The 6,098-nt window shown below is 38.9% G+C and overlaps 1 long non-coding RNA gene across 1 annotated transcript in view; it reads right to left on the reverse strand.

The window, feature by feature from the left end:
- The window catches only part of LOC115929576, a 44,878-nt gene extending 43,278 nt beyond the window's left edge, over positions 1–1,600 (reverse strand). Inside the window, exon 1 of the long non-coding RNA XR_004066562.1 lies at positions 482–1,600. This is a non-coding gene — a long non-coding RNA (uncharacterized LOC115929576). The remainder of the gene's footprint in view (positions 1–481) is intronic.
- Positions 1,601–6,098: the final 4,498 nt, after the last annotated feature.

A 6,098-nucleotide genomic window follows, 5' to 3' on the forward strand; every position in this document is an offset into this window, starting at 1 on the left:
CAATGATCATTGTGAAGATGATAACGATAAAGACGTTTGTAATGGTGATAACAAAGACGGTGTCTGTAGATGACGGTGGTGGTGATGGTGATGATAAGATTCCAGTGGTTTCCAAGTTTAACTGTCATAATTCCTGCAGCTTTCAAACACCTTATTTCAAAAAGTGATTTTGAATTAAAGTTTTTCTCCTTACCAATGCATGATTCCAAGTATGTTAAAGATGGTTCAAAGACAATCCATAAATTTATTTCACAATATGATATACAGATATATGCATTTACTAGTAAATATGATTTTTATTGTCAACAATCATCTACAGTTTTTCATTTTTAACAAATGGCTATACCAAAATCTAAAGCGTATTAAACCCTTGTCATTTGATGAAGTTAAAAAGAACACCCAACAACATAACTTTGCAAATTCATGCAAACAATGAAATTTATCTTCATGACTTGTCGGTGTGACGAATCAATTATCTTACCTTTGACCCCATTGTGTCTTCCAATTCTTTCATTCTTGGCGCGCTTTTTTCGTGGTATCGCGATAACCTTTGGTCGTCTGTCTCCCCCATACGGTGATCCATCATAAACACCATGCTGCCATCACCACCACGCATTATTAACCCTCCAAAACACAGAGCTGCACCCACATCGCACCTCAGGGTGGCGCCAATCCAGCCACGCCCTGAGTGCGCCAGTGCTACCCTACTCACTGGTATCTCATCTCAAACTTCTCGCAATGTTCGTTGAATCGTTATAATCTCATTCCCATGGTTTCTGAAATATTTTCAGTCATGGCGGATAGAAAATGGTAAAGTTTGGAGGGAATGAGTCCGCTCTATTCGGCGTTCAACGCGTAAACTATATCATCCTGAGATGGGGGATGTACTTTGAGACTGGCTGGCCAAGGGTTTACAAACATTGAGCCGCTCTGATATTTAACATAGTCACCGGCAGAATAAATGACACACTCTGTTATATATTACATTTTTATTTGAAGTTCAGGGTTCCCATATTGACTTTACTAAGCAATTGCCTGCCCGAAGAAGTGTTGTGTCTGCAAGCAATTAAGTAAATTTATGTTTGAGATCTGTTTATTGATCATTTGAAAATAAAAGAAGCCCTAAGTTTTAGGGCACATCATCTACAACTGATTTATATTGCAGCGTGAGAGTGTAGTTCATATTAACATCGGTCAGAATACAGCTTTGGTGGGTTAAGTGTATTGACATATCGTCTTCAGCTTGCCTACATCATCATTGCGAGGGAGGAGGAAAGAGAGTGACTGAGAGAATGGCAGAGAGACGGGAGAAGAAAGGATGAAGAGCAGATAGACGGCCAACCGACGGGGTTGCTATGAAATCATCCTCTAGTTTAAACAGGATTTCAGTCTTGTTTTACTCCTTCCCCTCATCCATCCATCCCAGTCTAATGTCCCATCGCCAGACAGTCTGTATGAGTTTGATTCGATCGTGACCAGGCCTCAAGTAAGGGGATGGTCTGCTCACATCACATCACCAACCTCGATTAGCCCCTTCAACAAATCCGATTTCAGCTCAGAATTCACGAATTCCTCGACGTCCAAAATATTCCAGCTCAAATCTTTCCCCCCTCCATCATCATCATACCCTTTACTCCGCCCTCCCTCCCATGGAATGCTACGTTAATACACGAAGCCTGTTTGTAAACACGGTCGAAGGTATTACCCACGGTCTATGGTACACAAAATGATTTTCTTCCAGCCCGAACCTATTTGCAAAACATCTAAATGTTTGGGTTTACAGAGAATGCAAATGGGGAGAAGAAGAAAAAAAAACAGACCGAAGTTCGAACAAAGCTAATATGTTTTGTTCTATTTGCCGAACAGTTAGCGAAGTTGGTTCATTAAATACAGTCAGATTATTTTCCTATTATTTACAAGAGTCAAACGAATAATTGTTTTTATTTGTCAAATACTAGAAGACCTGCGATTGGGATTGTAAGAGATAAACAGTTAGAGCAGTTCAAAAAGTAAATATTGTGCTTGTGTCTGGGACAGTCATTTCTAACCTGGTTTAGATACTAGTTCATTCTACAAAGAGCATACCGGTACTAGAATCGTACTGAAAGTGTAAAATCTGTTAAGAAATAGGATACATGTATTGTGTGTATCTATAATTCTGAATATAAAAAGCATAACCACGGTCTAATGATTTATCCATATTAAGGTTATATCATTTTCCTTCCAAGCATAATTCTTAAACAATACTGAAACACGTTTATTTTAAATAAATGGAGATACACATTGTGTCATTATCTCGTAAGATTTAAACAGCCTGTAACCTTTCCCCAAGTGCCCCTAAATAAAGAATAACTATCCCTTCTACATGAGGAAAATGACCATGTGCAAATGATATTTGTTTAGCCATACAATAATTATAGTGACTAAACTGACTCACTTGAACTTTAATGCTTAAATATTCAAACATACGTTTGCGACTTATGTAGGTTCTCAAAAGTTTCGTCTATTTTTCAGAAATTAATGTTTCGTTGTTGAGCGTTGTTGACAAGGTATAATTAATTTAAACAAAATTATGTTATAAAATATGTTCCTCACTATAGCTAGGGAAGTGAAACCATGAACCTAATCTGATGCAGGAAGAAAATAAGGAGAGAAGGATGCAACGTTGCCATGGCACACCCATCGTAAACACATATTATTTTGAGAGTAAGGATCACCCATGAAGGTCGAGAATCCATTTTCAAAATTCATTTTACCTCAAAGCCTGCCCCTTCTCAGCTTTCTGAATGACTAATGGAATGTTATTGTTCATATTTTCGTCTAGGCTTTTCTCTCCTCCCATTGTTTTCAGCCCTCATCCCTGTACCCCTTTCATTCGTCCCCTCTCAGTCACACCATCGTTTAGCTGGTGTTCTATTGTTATACGTCCTTTTGAGTCTTTATGCACCGTGTGTGTTCTTATTTTTTGTTTTCATCGAGAGCTTCTCGCTTATCTTGGACTCTTGTCCACCAGGCTTTCCCCTTGCTTGCCTCCTTACCCCACCTCACCCCGCTTTAGGCCCTCCATGCATATTACCATAACAGAAAGAGGGGAACAAAAGCTACCCCCTTCTCGCACCTCGTGCTCTTAATATCGGCACGTCATCAGCATCTTAAGAGTTTCCACTTTACACCTCGCATTCAAAAGAGACAAGAATCTTCCCTGCGGTATGGAAACAACTTTTCTGGCATCGGGGAGGAAGTTTTTCTTCCCTAGTACATCTTCTCTCATCAGGGATTCATTCACGTTTACACCTAAACATCCATCTTCTTCCAGTCCCCATCTAATGGATAGCATCATCGACCCTTAACCACCACTTGTTCTTTCTCCTTCGTCTTTGGGTCAGACCAAGATTTGATTTCAAGTCGAGGAATCCCGGGGTCAAATTTGAGCCCGGTAGAGTCAGAACACTCTGCAGTCATTATTATGTTCAAGCAGGCACGCGTAGCTAAGAAACCAAATAGTTATGGAGGCACGAAAATGATTAAATCTTATATTGGCGGGGTAGGGTTTGTATGTCTCCACTCCTACTAGGACCTATCTGTGCACCACTACTCCTTCACTTTCTTCTTTAATAGACACTCCATCAAGATCAAGAATCTCAGCTCTGGATAAATCACAGTCTTGACTTTTATTGTAGATTATTATAAACCAATACTGACTTGATGGATCATTGTTGAATACAAAATGTTAATATCAGATAGTTGGTTATAATACGATATGATACGAATGATTCCGTATCGTTACGATTCAGCAACTTTTCTTAAAATGTTATCATTAACTCAAACAGCCTTTAAATGTAAGTCCACACAATGATGTTACATAGGTTATCCCAACTTTATGTAAATGTAGTAATGGAAAACTCATTTGATGAAAAAGAAATTCTTTAATTTCTTTTAGGATTCTATCGTGTTTTAAAGTTTACTCACAATATAACCTACTTTTTATTCTGGGTGTGCAAAGGAGTGAAAGAGAAAGAAAGGAGGGAGAACTTAGAATGAGAGGGGGTGAGATAGAGAGAGAGAGAAAAAAGAGAGAGAAAGAATGAGATCGGGAGTGTTTGTATGTGTGTGTGTGTGTGTGTGAGAGAGAGAGAGAGAGAGAGAGAGAGAGAGAGAGAGAGAGAGAATGAGAGGTGCAACAAATCACGTAACTGCATCATGCAGATTGATCATCATGATATCTTTATATGAATTATGAAGTCATGATTTGAACAGTAAAAGTAGATAAGTGACTAAGAATCATGGTTATGAAAAATGTACTTTCCTCTAATACGATATTGAAAAGCCCTCTATTGGTTGATGAACATGAAGATATTCATACGCCTGGCTGATATTAAAACCGAGGGATGATTGTTCGACTTATGGGCAATTGGGCATTCGTTTCTAAGTTGCATTTTAGGACCACGTTTCAAAATAGGAAATTATTAATTGAAACATTCAAAGTAATAAATGTTCCAATTAATGTAAGCAATAAACAAAATCAGTACGGCTTTGATTGGCTAGCAGACTAAGAAAAGGCGGGTAGGATAGGATGTAGCATAAATTGAAATGACATACTTGGCAATTCGGCCATGGCTGCATTACATATATTTATCTTGGGTTTGAATTCAAGGTATAAATAATTTTCCAATATGAATATTCACAGTTTTCTCCCCCTCCCTAGTGATCCACCCTACCATTACCCTCACCATTTCGCACTCCACCTATATACCTCCATCTTCAGCTTTCTATCTTAACGTCTTTCGTGTTTCATTCTCTTTGGGTAGACCTCCATGACAAAGAAATCTTGAATTCTGTCTTCATTTTTGTGCGCCCTTGTTCATAAATGCATGAGCAGGAGGCGTGGGATATGCATCACGTATGTTACTACTGCCTCGCTTACAATCGTTTGGGTCGGAGAAAAAGCTTGCGTTTTTAGAGTCGTACTTAGAAGTTGAAGTTGAGAAAAGGGGAGAAGGGAGTTGGTCGGGAGGGAGTGAGCGAGCGACGACGACAAGCTAGGCTTGTCTTACGGGGCAATGAAATATTTATGCTAACAGGGGCGGCGGGCCCCTAGTCCCGCGAGACGTGGAAACGCGGCCCAAAGCGCCATCCAAAATTGCCATCCCCGCGCGCGTACACCGTGCGCCGTACGGGGCGAGGGATTGCCCTGATGAGGAAGGGCGGCGCAACCTGACCTAAACACTCGCTGCTGTTAGACTCCTTGAATACATTGAAGTCATTATGAACATAACACAGCCAATCTACCATGCATGAAGGCAACCATGGAAAATCTACAACAAGGCGACATCCTGTGATTATTTTCACAATTTGGTCGTTTACTTGGTATTTTCAACAGTGCATACATTCTGGTCGTGCCCCCCTCCCTCCCACTGTATGATAAATAGTTGCGATTGATTCAAGTCAATCACTGTGCACTTATGAGTTATGAGATAGGAGTTGCACTTCATTTCAAGTTGCTATTAATTCGAATCAATCGCAACTCTTTATAAGACGAGGCCGTAATATTTTAAAAGAATAGTATGTCCTACTTCAGATCTAACCTTAGCTTGGCTCTTATCCATGCAATATCCATTATCTTTGAAAAACTTTATTGAAGACACATTTGTTTGTAGACGATATACGTGATCATTTTAATAAGATCATGATAATCATTATCCTGAGTATGTTTATCAACTTATTACTCATATCTTATAAGTGTTTATACTTCAGCCTGTGAATCATGGGCTTCATTACTTTGAAGATAGCGAACATGGAATAAAACTTAAATGCGTTTAAAACCCTTTAACCCTAATTAATTGCTTTCATAACACTTTTCTATACAATATATCGTAATGAATATAAAACGTTGCCAGCATTTCAACCCGTATTTTGTATAAGCCTGTTCTGAAATCCTCAATGTTGTGGTCCTTAACCTGAGAATTGAGCGTTTCAACTGGTAAATCTCTCCGCCCTGAGATTTGTATTCATGAAGAATCATTAAAGTGTTGTATCTAGTTTATGCAAAATATAAATAACAAAATAAATAATATGAAACTGATTTTAAAAATGTTCTC

This window comes from Strongylocentrotus purpuratus, unplaced genomic scaffold (assembly GCF_000002235.5).
Source record: "Strongylocentrotus purpuratus isolate Spur 01 unplaced genomic scaffold, Spur_5.0 spur5_scaffold_5, whole genome shotgun sequence".
Classification (NCBI taxonomy): Eukaryota; Metazoa; Echinodermata; class Echinoidea; order Camarodonta; family Strongylocentrotidae; genus Strongylocentrotus; species Strongylocentrotus purpuratus.